Raw genomic sequence first — 16360 nt, forward strand, 5'->3', positions numbered from 1 at the left:
CGCTCCTCAGTCTCACCTCTTCGGCTTCCCACAAAAGTGTGATAACTTCCTGCCCGGGAACATGCTCAGCATATCGTTCACGTCGCGTCGTGCATCTCATTAGCATAGACATTATTTTGCGGCGGTAATCTTCCGAATCGGTTGAAATATATTTAAGTACACTTCTGCACCATCCAACTGCAGCTGCTTCCCACTTCCCACCAGGCCAGCTTGTACACGTTCACTCCCTTTTGGTGTGTACGGTGATGGCGGGGCGCAAAAAAGCTCCTCCTTCCCCCCAACAACGATGCATGTACCAACCAACAGGTCTTGGCCGGGGTTCTTTTGGTTCCTGCCAATTCAGTGGCTGCGGGGGTGTGCCAGGATAAAGAAAAACCCCCGTCGGACCCAGAAATGTCCGCCCTTTTATGCACTACATTTTATCCGTTTGTCGAGCTGGAAGACATCACAATAAGTATAGTTTGAGTGGCATAAAAAGTACCGCCCTCGAGGGTAAATACGTGCGCACTGCCACCGCTCTACCGCGACAGTGACGTCGACGACGACAACGACGACGATGATGATGATGATGATGATGATGATGACGGTGATATGGCGTCCTCGGGAGGTGGCGTGTGCACATGCAAACAAACAAACCGACCTTGGGGGAATGATGCGTATGGGAAACAGGGGCGCCATTGTGACCACGGTGACACGGTGCGTGCCTGGCACTTTAGCCTTGGAATACTGAGCAACGAGCGGCACTACGATGTGTATCACAAATTCCACTCGGGGAATCTCGAGCGCTTCTCGGTTCGAGAGGCGACCATCTTATACGTTCCACGGCTCTTGCGAAAACTTCACCTGCACCGATTGAGATGACAGACGGAGTCAAAAGTTTTCCGTCTTTTTACATTCACCTTGTACGTTAGGGGTGGAGGGGGCTTAGCAGCGTTTTTTTTTATTTCCTTTTTGCCCTTCCACCTTGGGGAGATGCATGGAATGTCAGTCAGTTTGTGATGGAAAAAAAAGCAAAAAAAAAAAAAAACGCTAAAACGCAGAACCACGGAGGAAGTATTTTTAGACAAATTTCCCGGTGGCAGGTGAATGAAATGGTGGTACGCAAGAAAAGATAGAAGAAAAAAGAATGAAAAATGAAGGTTAACCCAGGGTGGGGTTACGCTGGTTAAAGAGTATCATTCGCATTTCAAACAAGGGGAAAAGGAGTAGTACAAAAACAAAATTGAACTTGTTAAATGCACGAGAGCATAAGAAAGGCTGTTGTCTTGTTTTCAAAAATGATAAGCAATCAAGATGATTGAAGAAAATATTATATTTTAAACCAAAATGGTGTTCAAACAGGAACCGCTAGAAGTATCTGTTGCATCGTATTACCTTACCATGGAAAGCCATGACCTTAAACCAATAACATGCATGGTATAAAAATTGCACCACACATTAAAAAAGACATTTTTGGTATGAATTTTGACTGACTGTTGAAGAGAAACTGATTATGAAATTTAATTTTGTCAGTTAATCGACGCTTCGAGTTGGATGCGAGCATGAATATTTCACCAATAAAGCGCAGGACTTACTTACTCTTTGAATTTTTGTAGCGAATTCTGAAGTACGAGTCGGATTCATTTTCTTTGGACAAGCTTTTATATGAAATGGCCTTCATAAGCTACCCTCTGTCTTAGCTCTGGCTTAGCTGCAATCATGTCATCCCAATAGGCCTAACAGGAAGCTAGCGGCGAGTTTATTAGTAAGCTTACTCGCTTCAAACTGTTTTATAATTATTCTTGATCCATTTTCCCATATTATAGCCGTCAAAGTATAGGTGTCCTTTCTTTGGAAAATCAAAAATCGTATATTATTATTATTATTATTATTATTATTATTATTATTATTATTATTATTATTATTATTATTATTATTATATTATTATATTATTATTATTATTATTATTATTATTATTATTATTATTATTATTATTATTATTATTATTATTATTATTATTATTATTATTATTATTATTATTATTATTATTATTATTATTATTATTATTATTATTATTATTATTATTATTATTATTATTATTATATTATTATTATTATTATTATTATTATTATTATTATTATTATTATTTTTTTTTTAATCTTCAACGGATGTATTAAGATGTAACAGTTCAATTATATAGAAACATAGAAGAATTGTATAGAAACATACTGAATATTTGGTTAATTTTAATAATATAATTAATATTAATATAAGCGATCAAACAAATCGTCGGTGAATCCAAATTATAAAAATTCCTCCCAAATTCACAAATTGGATTAAACATAAATTGTATTTAATTTTAATGATATTTGGTGTAATATATGCATGGCCTTTGTAGAAGCATAAGCAACTTAAATCAATTATATTAACACTATGCGCTACTTAACGATCTAACGTTGATTGGGGTCAAGAGATTTATATAAAGCCAAAAGACAATTTCAAAATTATCTATAAAAATACTATAATCATAATATGAATATAACGAGTTAAACCTGTGAGACTTATACAAAAAGCTATAAAGTTCCCTCCTACGGTCGGTACTTAAATGAAGTGTCGATGTCGATCCTATCTCAAGTATTTACAATTAGTCTTGCGAACAGGGCTGGAGTGCGTCAATGTTATGTGACATGATTTTTGCCACAAACACACTCTGAATAACCATACGGCGATGTTTGATGGATTGAATACCTTAGAAAAAGCACCGCGCGCTTTAAGGAGCATTGTGCAATGGTGTGTTTATAAGGATAGTGTATTTTTGACAGATTCTAATTTCTTAATACAGATCGAAATGTAGGGACACAATGAAACAGAACAATATTCCAGTACTGATCGAACAAATGACAAGTACACTTAAGACTATCAATATGAGTCATAATTTTTGAATGGCGATTGACAAAGCCTAGCCTAGCAAACAAAATGCTTTACTAGTAATAGTTTGGTAATGAACGTGGAAATCGAGTTTAGTTTCAAGCGTAACTTCTAGATCACGCATGATCGTTCCAGGTCAGCACCTAATTACTTATAGTCAAAATGAATGAGGGGTTTTAAACGATTGAAGGACATCAAGGTACATTTTTGCTCCAAGATATACAGATAATTGGTTTCACACCATCCACAAAACCGATTTATTAGCTTTTGGAGCTCACGGAAGTCCGATGTCACACGAATTACATGAAAAATACTTATGTCGTCAGCATACATTAAACAATTTTTACCAGGCAGTGTAGACAAAAAATCGTTAATATATAATGAGAATAGCAACGGTCCTAAATAGCTCCCATGTGGAACTTCTGATAGGCTACTGAATGCTTTTTAGGTGAAATCTTTCATCTCAACAAAGTATTTTCGATTTAAAAAATAAGAGTTCAGCCAAACCAATAACAAAGGTGAGAACCCCATACGTTCCTGCTTGGCATATCATATTGCTTGTGATCGGTATCTAAAAAAAACCCTTTGCTGATCAGATGTACCGACATATTTAAATTTTAATGACGGAAAGCTCAACTATCACTGAAATGACTAGCTCATTTCAACAGCTCAAATAGTTAGCTTTCATTATTTTGCCAGCATTAAAACCTAAGTAAATACGTAATACATAGCTAATAAGTACCTTACAATATTCATTATAGAAGTTAAATTTAGTGCCACTGATCGGTTTAAACTAAACTTCACAAATTGTTGAAGCATATTTATGAAGCATCGTAGTTCTACTTATTCTACAAAACTTGTTTTAAAAACTGTTTATCTGATCTTTTTAAACAAAAGCCACATCACTTCTTATAAAAACGAAAACCTAAGTGGGATAAAAAACACCCAAACTAAACGCTATGCGCTATGCGATGCGAATTCATTTCGGGTCGGGAACAATATATTCTGTCCCCTTCGCCTTTGACACTTTTCCCTGTCGAGGTACCAGCGACGCGTGTGTGGGCGCCCAACGCAAAAACCGATCCATTTCCACCGATATTCTGTCTTGGCTGTCTTGGCTCATGGGTGAAAACACGGTATATGTTTCCTCCAACTTTCTAGCACACGCCCGCCGGTAGCTGGAAAAACATATCCAATGGCGATAAGTGTATTTAGAAGGACGGGGAGAACGTTCCGTTCGCCGTGCCGTCGTACGCTTGGTACGTTGTGGTGGGGCACTATGGCAAAGTTTTACGGGCACCGCAGATCGCGTACAGTTTCACCCCTCGCACACACACACACACACACACACGCATCCAAACCCACTGATAAACTCCGGTTTGGATATAAGTTGTGTGTTTTTGATGTTTAACTTTAGCTTTCGGCGTTCGAAAGATCCATCCATCCAGCCCTGCCGGGAAAGATGCTGAGCAGACGTGTAAAGTCGGTGGGATCTGCTACCTGCGACTACGTGCGCGTTTGCATACACACTGGTCTCACACCTTTTGCCACCATCCACCGCCGGCCAAACCGCACACGGGTGGCCGCACGTGATGTTAGCTGGATGGACGCGGGCACCGTTGTTGACTTTATAAATTACAGTCGAAAGGCTTACCTCAACGACAATAGCCGAACGTGCCTCGAATGCAACAAGCCCGCGAGAGTAAGTTTCCACACCACATGCTTTTCCCCCAGCCCTATCTCTCACAGAGAACGGCAAAGCCATCAATATGAAAAACGGTCGCCCCCGTTCCTGTGTCGCTCGCGTTCAACGCGAAAAACAGGTCCTGGGGGACGAAAAGATCCATTCCGTGTTCCATGTGGTGGTGTCGGTGGAGGCGGTGGTGGTCGTGTAATTTAGCAAACTGCGTGGCATGTCCACGGACGCCCTTTCCCTTTATCCCGGGGACCTTTTTGGGGTATTTTGCAGGCGGGAACAGGGCGGAAATGTCAACAGAATCCGGCAGTCCTTTAGCGAGCGAAGCGGGAGAAACATTATGAAGAACATTACCCCCCTTTGTCCCTCTTTTTCCCGACGGCCCTTCGAAGGGGTTGAAGAAAGTGCGTCAAACTCAAGGGAAAGGCATCAGCATCACAGTGTGGAGACAAGGGGGAGTTTCACCGTGTGGTTACTCTTACCCGGATAGCATCGCTGGAAAATTGATGGTCCTGTAATATGCGCATATACGCACTTTTGCCCGTTTTCCTCCCAAAAACTCGCACACATACATTGTTTGTCTGTATGTTTCTCTCTCTCTCTCTCTCTCTTTCTCTCTCTCTTTCTCTCTGTTTCACTCTCTATCTCATTTCTCCATACATTCTTTGATCTGTGTACCAGAGCATCGCTACGAAAAAAGGGTTTCGTTTGCGTCGCCCACCCCAAAAACCCGTGAGCTGCATGGTTGGCCCACACTGTAGAATTTATGATGAAAACTGCGCGCCACACCTTCTCTGCGCTTTCACGCTGAGTTTGCGGAGGAAGATAAAGGGTGAACAAAAGGCGGGGGACGAAAACAACGGAAAAACCTCACCGCAGACACGAAAGACAAACGCCCCCTCCCGCTCGACTCCGAGTGCCGAGAGCCAGGCGGAAAGGGGGTATCAACGTTTTGTGCAAATATTATGATGTGCTAAGATGTTATCATCTGGATTTAATGTTGTTTCCGGCCAGGCTTCAGCTTCCTCTGCATGCTGCTGTGTTTTGACGGTGTTTGTTTTTGCTTGTGCGCGTGTAGTTGCTGCTCGCCCTCTTTCTCTCTCGTTATGTTGAGCGCATGCAGAATATTATGCAATGGCCGGTCCCAAAAAAAAGCAACGCAAGCGTACCTGCAGTTTCCGTACTCTACACACGGATGTGATTGGGGACCCCACCGTGATGGGTGTGATCCTTTTTTTCGGGGTAAGGACGAGAGTTTTAGGGTAAAGTGAAACCTGAACTTGTTGGAAGCAGAAGCGCATAGAGATAGGGAGGGAGGCGATTATAAATTAGTTACGGTGGTGGGTAGTTACGGGTTTTCCACTTCTCTGCGGGTGAGTGGCTGCGGACGACCGAAAACCATGCGCTCCTCGGTATCGTCTGTATTTAATGTCTTCTGGTCGTTTCGTGATTCGGAATCCCAGCTGGTCAGTTTGGTTGGGTTCGGTTTGGTTGGTGCTGTTTGTTTAAGTTGGTTTTTATGCTGGGTGGGAAAACGAAACAAAACAACGAAATTATGGAGTCGCAGGTTTTAATCTTACGAAAATGACGGTAAAGGCGGAGAAAATTATAGCACTAATCATACAGTCAGTCCAAAAAGTATTCGTCTAGCTGAATATTTTGCAGAAAAAGGCGAATTATAGCCGCAATAGGCATGGGGTGGTAAAAATAATCATGGAGTTTGATAAAGAGACTATCATGGCACGCGTACTGCTAAAAAAAAGCATTAAAATAGTGTAATAATAGCTAAATTAATCAAAAAATTATAAAAAAGTCGTTTGATGGGTGCGCAAAAAGTATTCGTCTATCAGACTTTTGGCGTAATATGCGTATGAAAACAAAGGTTATAGAATCAAAAAATGTCCTAATCTTGTTTCTTATTGCATTTATAACTATTGGCGACTACTTGCACAACGTAAGAACTCATTTGAACCTTTAAAAAGGCGTATTTTTGATCCACTCATCCTACAAGACTTGATCCAATTATTCTCTGGTAGAGAGATTACATTTCCGGGCCACGTGGTCAAGTTTCATTGAAAAATTGACAACTTATATCATATTGAGAGTCTATTAAATCATTTTCATCAGTTTGGTTTTAGATGGTTTGGTGTTTCGGGCAAATAACAATGCTCAGTATGTTCTCCAGCTCGACTGTTCTTGAAACATCTTGTACTTTTTAAGTACAATTTCTCAGAACTGGCACCCAAAGTACCTAAAAACTGCAAGAATATATTTCCCCATCTCGTCTCCTATCATTTTCAATCATTTTTATAGCTCACCTTTCCTCGCTGATTCCCAGTATCATGACATCATGGTGCTACCGTTACACGAGATTTTGCTGCTGCATCTTAGTGCTGTTTTCGCTATGGTAGACGTCGACCGTATGACCTAGGCGATTGGACATTGAACCGCTTCTTTAGTTAGATTAACCGTCAAGGATGGCTGCTTACATGGCAGTTTGTCACACAATTAGTGTCAGAAAATGGCCAAACGCTGATCAAATGAAGGAACGAGGCCTCCCACACATTTTGTAACCTTCAAAAATGGGTAGGATAGGTTATGCATAAGTCAAAGATACGATTTCGCCATCATGCTCCAATCATTTAACTCAGCCCCGCTTTTAGTACCTCTCTGACCGCTTGAAGTACAATTGAAACAACAGAAATGCAATTATTTAGAAGGAAATCACCAGTAGATTGATAATAATAAATTTAATTTAATGTAGTGTTCGTCCAGCATAAATAATTAAAAACCTTGATGGACGAATACTCTTTGCGCGCCCATCAAACGACTTTTTTTTGTTTTTCATGTATTTAGGTTGCTATTGCACTATTCAAATGCTTTATTTTTTAGCGTATTGATGGTCCCTTTATCAAACCTCATCATTACTTTTATCGCCCCATACGTATTGCGGCCATAATTCGCCTTTTTCTGCAAAAAATTCAGCTAGACGAATACTTTTTGGACTGACTGCATGTATACAAACTCACAAAAATGCCACCTTTTTTATGACCATTGTTTTACATCTAATCAGAATCAAAATAAGTAGAATGACTCTCTAATCCTTGCATCATTGCTAAACTTATTTCTGTTTAGATTTTCACTTAACAAAGAAATACAGTCCTTTCTAGAGTTACACGGTTCTCAACTTACGCGGATTCGGAGATACGCGTTTTTTTTATTTAACAGGTCAAATGTCAAATCAGTACAATTGGCTGCGAGAAATGTCAAATCCAGTATGCAGGCTGTCCCCGAGATACATGGTTAATGGGGACCGAAAACGGTTTTACATTCTAGATTCACGCTTTCATTCGACAATCACGAAAAAAAAAATCATTTGACACGATGATATTTTTCTGCTACGTTCATTGGACTTTTTGATTTTGCCGTACTTTAAGTGAAATAGATCGTCATCAAAAAAGGGTCCTTTTTCGTGTTATTGCGTGAATTTCTACACTCCTGTAAAAGAACACATTTTTCCTGGTTGACTGAGTGAAAATATCAAGTAGTCTAATGGCTAAGTATCGGTAAATGCACGATTAAGCAATTCTGGTGTCTCATGAAAAATGTCAAATGACATTCATTCTATTTTTTTTGCAATCATGTCATTGCAAAACCATTGATTGTTATTGCACAAATGATGTCACAAATGTGTCATGGTAACCATGAATATCATGATCAAAAAATGACTTTTACAGCCGCTTACTGCGAATATCATAAAAAAATGTCGACAATTAGCAACACTGCTTTTGATTTCCAGCCAAAATATCAATAAATTGTCGTAAAATTTTGAATGTAGGGGGCGATTTTAGCAATTTCATCAATTATTTGATATGATTCTGACTGAATATAACAGTTTTAAACCTCTTGAAATGGTTTTTAGCATTAGATCAAAAGGGAAATTATTTGGCATTTTATAATTTATGTGTCAATTCAGTACAATTTGCTCAAATAACAGTCAAATTTTAAAAACCGCGTATCTCATAACCGTGTATCTCGTGAACTACCTGTAAATTGCTTTTTTGCTAAACAAAATTAATCCACTGTAAGACATCAGAAGATTTTGCACGAAACTTATCAAATAAATTATAAGGAATAAAAGTACTAAATTTAATAGGAAATGTTCAATTGTTTTTTTAACTAAATCAAGTGAAATTCGACTTACCCACATTCCTCAGGAATGCATAAACCGCGTATCGCAGGAACAGACTGTAAAGCTTATCAATGTATTTCCTAACCTACCCTTTGCTAGCATCTGTTCTACTGCATGAGCTTGTAGGAACTCGCTGTTCAGTATGATTTGGCTTTACACTGCTGTAGACAATAGAATGGGGCCGGTCTAGTGGTACAGTCGTAAACTCGTACGACTTAACAACATGCCCATCATGGGTTCAATCCCCGAATAGACCGTGTCCCCATACGTAGAACTGACTATCCTGCTACGGTAACAAAAAGTCACTGAAAGCCAAGCTCACTTCACTAGTAGGTACAAGGCAGGCCTTGATCGACAACGGTTGTTGTGCCAAAGAAGAAAAAAACAATAGACTATTTTTAAAATGTGACAGGAATAAGAAAAAAGTATTAATTATGGTCATGTTGGCTTTTTGTAGCCAGAAGACTCAATTAAATCAATATAAAAACAAGAAATTAATCTGCCAACATAGGGTTCTCTTCGAAGCTTGCATAATGCTATTTAAAACTTTCTGCCTTCACCAAGGCAACCTACGCTTAAAGATGCCTGCATTATCAGAGAGTTCTTGATTGGTAGCGAGAGCCACTAGATGTTTTTGTTTATTTGCTAGTTTCATCGCCCATAGTTGTTGTCTTGATGAACCACTGACCTCATCTGCATGCAAATACGGGAATTCATTTTTTGCTTGTTGATAATTTGGCTGAACTTTGAATGTTACATTGCGACGTGCATGTTAGCATTGAGAGCGTATCAAAATTAGTCATGTAAAACCTCACAGCATTCTTCTCCTTTGGTCCTAATCTTATCAACCATTTTAATCGTAGTGATTAAAGAACCAGCCGCTTAATAACTGACTCTAGATTAATATAAGGTTGTATGTTATTTTCATTGATGTTTTATTTTGCATTTCAAATTGCTAAGTTGGATTTCTGATAAGCTCTTCTTCCATTATTTACATTGCAGTTTTTTTAGTCCACTGGTGCCACTATAAAATGAGGCAGCATTGGTCATTGCTGCTCAGTGCTCATAGTAAAGAAGCAAAGTGATCGTTTCTAGCTCATCATGTTTGTTGCAAACATAATATTGGGCCTTGTGTTGGTTTTGATTTTAACACCGAAGGTGTTCAGTACTGAGCCAAATGTAACAGATAAGAATTGCGGTGGATTTGCATTTGAAATGTTAGTGACTAAGCTAGAGTATCTTCAGCACACACTAAGCGAGATGGATGCCGCGATGAAGCATACTGAAAAGACACTATTTCACGCAATAAATCAGATAGATCAAACACTTGACCAGAAGCTGTCACATCAGGAAAACCTGACGCAAGGCTTATTAACAGTAATCAATCAGCAAAGCCAGACGATGGTGAACAATCTTACCACAATGCAGAACCATTTCAATCACATGTTTTCGAATCATAGCTGGTCGATAAACGAACTGATGTGGAATGAGATTAGAATGCTTGCATCGAAAAACGATGTACCACGATCTAAAATCGATTCCGGTGAACATCCTCAAGTTGTAACGTTTCGATCGTGCAAGGAAAATCCATCGCAGCTGTCCGGCAAGTACATCATTCAGTCTACCGAAGACAATGAACCGTTCCTGGTATATTGCGAACAGACTGCATTTGCAGGAGGTTGGTTGGTGTTTCAGCATCGTTACGATGGATCGGTCGGCTTTTACCGCAACTGGACCGAGTATCGGGACGGGTTCGGAAGCATTGATGGGGAGTTCTGGCTCGACTTGGAGCAGTTGCACCGTTTGACGTCGGCACGAATGTACGAGCTCTTGGTGGAGTTGAAAGATTTTTCTGGAAACTACATTTATGCACGTTACGATGAATTCGCGATCGGAAGTGAGGCGCAGCAATATCAGCTAACGAAGCTGGGATCGTACAGCGGTACGGCAGGAGACTCATTAATTTATCACAAAGACGCGAAGTTTTCGACGAGGGATCGAGACAACGATGACAATCAGGGGGAAACTGTGCTTCCCGGTGCAGCGGAGCATGGTGGTACAAGAACTGTGCCAATTCCAACCTTAATGGCGTTTATATGAGAGAAAACGGAGCCAAAGCAATGAGCTGAAAGACAACAGATCAATAAAAGAAATGGATAAAGTATCAGTGCTGGATCGTTTTTATTTTGAGTTATATAGCTTGAAAAAAGAAGCAGCCAGATAGTTAAGTTAAGGATAATCATATAGATATATCCTATCGCATGGTTAATTTTATATTCCAGATTGTTTGATTTGGATCGTACATAAGTTGCATTTGTGTGGAATGATCGAACAAAAAATGAAAGACAATAATATTGCCATGGGATCGCGCTACAAACGGCAGATAAGAAATTAATTCCTTGGGGAGATAACCGTCGGATGTGCACACTGTAGCTGCTTCTCGATCTTGTTGGAGAATGTAAAACTACAGTCGTTGCCGCAAAATTTTGACTCTAACCCACCTATTTTTGTCTCAAAGGCACCAATGTTTGACAGTGCGCATCAATGTTTGTCTCTAGGGCCTCAATTTTTTTCTGTGATTCAATCGCTTTACATATTGACAAAATTTAACGTAATGTCTGAAGCTACGTTTTTTGAAATTATTGAAAATTAAGTTAAGTAGGGAATAATTTCATTGATAGAATTTAAAATAAAACAATTGCTATGCATTTATTGGAAGTTTTGGTATGTATCTTGAGGAGTAAATAATGGCTATAGAATTAAAAAAATATATATTTTTTCTCTTAAAGCAAACAGATTAAACGGGTTTTGTATTGTTGAGGTGATTTAAAATTACAATTGTCAAAAATCTGCTCAAATACCTTGTGTAGCATATCTGCTATACAGAACATATTGTAATACACACTATCAGCCATAGACACATAGTAACACACTTTGGAAAGCCAAATCACACCATTGCAACACATCCATTATAAAACACTCAGCAAATCAGATCATACCATACACACCCGGAAGAGCTCAGGCCACACCGTTCATATAAAAACAATTGTGACACACTTAACAGAACCAACCGAAACGTACAGCATAAGCAGGAACAGTTTATGCATTATAACCCAAAGCAGGAACATTTTATGCATTATAACCCAAAGAAGGAACAGTATAAGCATTAAACCCAAAACAGGAACTTAGTGACAAGAACCATCATTCTTGTCAACAAAAGACAAACGTAACTAGCTTAGTGAAAACAATAACTTTCCAACATACAACCCGGAACTAAATGTGAGAAACCCTTAACTTCTTTTGAGTATAAATAAAACCAACTCCGATCATGGCAGGTCAGATTCGTTCGGACTGTCAGGATAGGACTATGCCCATCCTACATCTATCGAGTTCTCATTTAAAGAGTTTAGATATGTCCCCCTGCCCAAGGTAAGGCCTCTAAACTCCAACGTTTCCAGTAAGGGAAACCTCCTAAAGGTTTCTATGATCGCCTGGACGATCAAGTGTCGAACGTCCGCTTCGAAACAGTATCCACCTCAGTTCTACTTAATTCGGCAAACGATGACGAAGGCGACCTGACCAACGCGAGTTCAAAGTTACTACATAGCAACCGTCCCAAAATCGAATATACCGTGACTATCCCAAAACATACCACATGGCAACCGTAACAGTCATCAAACACATTACACTTGTAAATTTGTCATGATTCCTACAAGAGTTGAAAATTTATGAGTTCTAGACAAAATAGGTGCGTTAGAGTCAAAAATTGATGCGGACTGTCAAAAATGTATGCCTTAGAGGCAAAAATTGACGCGCACTGCCTATAATTGATGGCCGAGAGCTAAAATTAGGTGGCAACGACTGTATTATTTGCACACCCATTGAGGGTTAATGAGCGAGATATATTGGAGTGCGTATCAGCATGTCAGCACTCTCACTAGAATTGCCAACCTCATTTACCCGCATTACCATTGTGATTAGAGATTACTGCAAATTGTGTATAATACGAGCATTTAAGTATATTCAATACCAAATCCATCCGCTGAAATAAAGACTTATTTTTTATTTTTTATTTCATATTGTTGGAATTGTTTTGATATGGGATAAACCTTGTAATTAATAGTTTCTTTTCATATATGAGCTATATTTTAAGAAATTATTAATAAATTTACTTGTCCAGCAACATTTCTGATAAGCTTTGTTTGTTTAATCTTCAATGCATTCTTTCTACTATGCTGGGGCCATTCTAATAGGAGGCAGCATTTACCGCTGTTGCTCAGTTACGTTCTATAGAAGCAAAGTGACTGGTGCGGTAAGTTGGTTGATTAAGGAGTGTCGTGCTTTGTTTAGTTTAGTTTATTAATCGATGGACTATGAAGCCCTCTCGAGTCCAAAATTTGTTTACAATACACATAAGATAACGAGCAGAACATTTATATATTGTTATTGTTGAACGCATTCCGAACACTTAAAAGCGAAGTCAGTTCCGTTATTGTCATTCCAGGTTCGTAAATATCGTCAGCTGAATTTAAAAGACGGCACATACAAAGAAGGGGGTTGTGAGAGCCAACTGTTGTTCGGGTTTCAGCGACTGCCAGCATTGTTGTGCATGATAGAACATTTCCAGCATAAGCTGACCGAAATGGATGGTACAATGAAGCAGATAGAAAAGAAATTAACGGACAATATGAATCTTCAATGTGGCTTCCCACACTATTCAAAACATAACGACGAAGGAAAATCTTGCATGGTTTAAGATCCATTCCGGCTTATATCCACGAAAATTCTCGCTTCGATCGTGCTTCGAGGAACTAACGAAGCAATCCGGTAAGTACATCATGTAGGCTGCCGGCGTATATGATGAACCGTTTCTGGGATATTGCGAACCGAGCAGCTTCAGAGGAGGCACGCGGGTGATCCAGTACCGCTACGATTGAACGGTGGACTTTTACCACGAGCTGCTGGTGAAGCTGAAAGATTTCACTCGAAAGTATGTGTACGCACGGTATAGTGATTTTGCGATCGGCAGCGAGAATGAACAATATGCGTTGAAGAAGCTTGGGTCGTTCAATGGGACGGCAGAGGATGCATTTCAAGGGCAGGAGAGCAACCAATTTACCGCGAGGGATCGAGATGATGATGCCTTGCCTGGTGCGAATTGTGCCATCAATTGGGCGGGAGCATGCTGGTACCACGATTGTGGCCATTCATATTTGAATGGAGTCTATGGGAACAGCGATAGTCAGACATGGCTTTTAACAAATTTTAATGGCATGGCATAAACAAGAAGGATGGTTCGTGATACATACCGTGCGGAGCATTGTCAGTTTGTGTTAATAAACAAAAATGATGGCTTTATACAATCAAGGTGATACTCATATCTTTTTTTACCTTTTAATTTCTTTTTTGTATGACCTATTAGTAGAATGTATGCGGATTAAATATATAGAAGAGGTATTAAAAATATTATTTATCTTTAATTTCATAAAGACTTATTGTATAAGTAAGTAAATTTTGCGACCAATAATTTTGCGTAAAAAAAACTTCAATGTGTTTGCCAAACACTTCAAATCGACCTTATTCGTCACTTAACGGCATTTAAAAGCTAGCTTCGTTGTATTGCACTAATCCGTTCAAGCATAAATTCATTACCATTGCCTCGGTACGATTTCCATGTACCTGCCAAGTATACATGATCTCAAAAATCCATCTACAAAAAAAAAACCATTTCCCATTTTATCCGCCCGAGCAAAGCAAAAATCAAAGTTTTCAACCTTACCGCGCGCAAACATTCCGCTACAAAACCATAACCAGGTGCGAGATGAGTGCATGTTTTGGCTCTACGCTCCTCCGTGTTTTTTTCACTTCTTTCCTTTCAATTTTCTGTAATAGCTGCTACAAACTACACTACACGCTGTCCGACCTGTACCGCGCTGAATGATGCATGAAGAATGAATAAATATTTAAAGTGCAAGCAGTTTGCACTGGCACCCGTACAGTGCGCCGGTTCGCCAAAAATAGTAGCAGCACTAGCTTCGGTTGCTCGCTCCCTCTTTCTCTCCTGAGGCGGAATAATCAAGCGCAGCTGAATATTTCCGATAGTTTTCCACTGGCAACAGCATCTTTCGCATTGGGCCGAACAGCTCTCCGCCTCGCTGGTTTTCCTTTTGTGCCCAGTGTCCGGTCTTTTGTCCACGGCGCTATCGAGCAAGCCAGTCCGGCCCCATCCCGGACAAAGGGAAAGGAAACCAAATAACTTTGGGAGTTTTCGGACGAACTTAACTTTGCATTTTACCATCCCCCCCCCCCCCACTCCGCCATTCCGGTACGGTCGAAGAAAACATAGCAAAACACTCAGCTATCTCAGCCAGCGCAGTGCTCCACCGCAGTGCTCTGCTTCCTCCGTCTGCAAGTCTTACCGTCTTAGCAGCAGCAGCACGGAATGGTGGAAATTGTAGCCGGAATAAGTTTGTGCTGTAATTCCTGCATAAATAGTTGAAAATTTGCTGGCTTCTTTTTGGTACCGGGGCGAAGAGTAAACAAAAGGCACTAAGCAGATGTTCCTCATTCCGTATGCTTATCCTTGCTTTTGGAGGAGGCGGTTGGAGTCTTCCGTCCTTTGCGCGTTTGGTCCCGGTCTGCGCTGGACCAACTTGGAGGCACGGATCCGGGGCTAAAGAACTCGCAACCGTTTGGGTTTAGCATCTCGTCGTCCAACAGGAACATCCCTGCCCATCCTAACACGACTGCCAGCATGTTTTGAACGGAGCACTATCATAACATCGTACGGAGAGCTCGCCCTGTGAGCCTCCAACTCCTCCGCATACCACGCTGTGATAGTGATCTTGTGCAGTTGATTTTTCGAATTCCACTTTACCGCGCAACTTTTCCCGAAAATGGCAACATCTACTCTTTAACAGGACGTTTGAGTTTCGCCGCCACGGCGGAGCTCGCGTAATGATCTCCACCAATATGCATGCATGTGGATGTGTGTGTACGAAGCATAAAACGCTTCGCCCCATCCTCACGGAACGGTCCTTCTAATTTTATCTCGCACCACCATCGTCGTGTGACAGCAGGTTTCTCTTTCTCGCTCGCTCCCTCTGCTAACGTTACGTGTCAGATGATGAGCTTAGAAACGAGCAAAGACACACATAGAAAATTCCAGAAAAAAAACATCATCCCTCCTCCCGCCGCATCGTGTCAAACGCGAAAGGATGGCGATAATGATGATAGAGCTAAAATGATGCAAACTTTCTAAATCCATTAAAAGTTTTTACTTTAAAGGCGTCCGATGCACCGATACTGCGACGATGCTGTCCTTCAGCAATCCCCTCGCCCATTGGCACACGGGAACTTACCGCCTGTCGGATCGTCGGAGAAAAGCGGCTTATTGAAACTCGCTCCTGCACTTACAGACAGACAGGCACATACACATATACAGCGGCACCGGCAACAGGGAGACACCTTCCCGGCCCGAGGTCTTATCTTTGGCCGGTGTCGCATCAGCTCGTTGCTGGGGCCGTCGTGATGGGTGTGTTGGTTTGCCGGTTGGTGGCGCAACC

At 40.5% G+C, this 16360-nt stretch overlaps 1 pseudogene; it reads left to right on the forward strand.

The window, feature by feature from the left end:
* The first annotated feature begins 9863 nt into the window (after positions 1-9863).
* LOC121599240 lies at positions 9864-10959 on the forward strand (annotated as a pseudogene).
* Positions 10960-16360: the final 5401 nt, after the last annotated feature.

This window comes from Anopheles merus, chromosome 3L, assembly GCF_017562075.2.
Source record: "Anopheles merus strain MAF chromosome 3L, AmerM5.1, whole genome shotgun sequence".
In the NCBI taxonomy this organism is placed as follows: domain Eukaryota; kingdom Metazoa; phylum Arthropoda; class Insecta; order Diptera; family Culicidae; genus Anopheles; species Anopheles merus.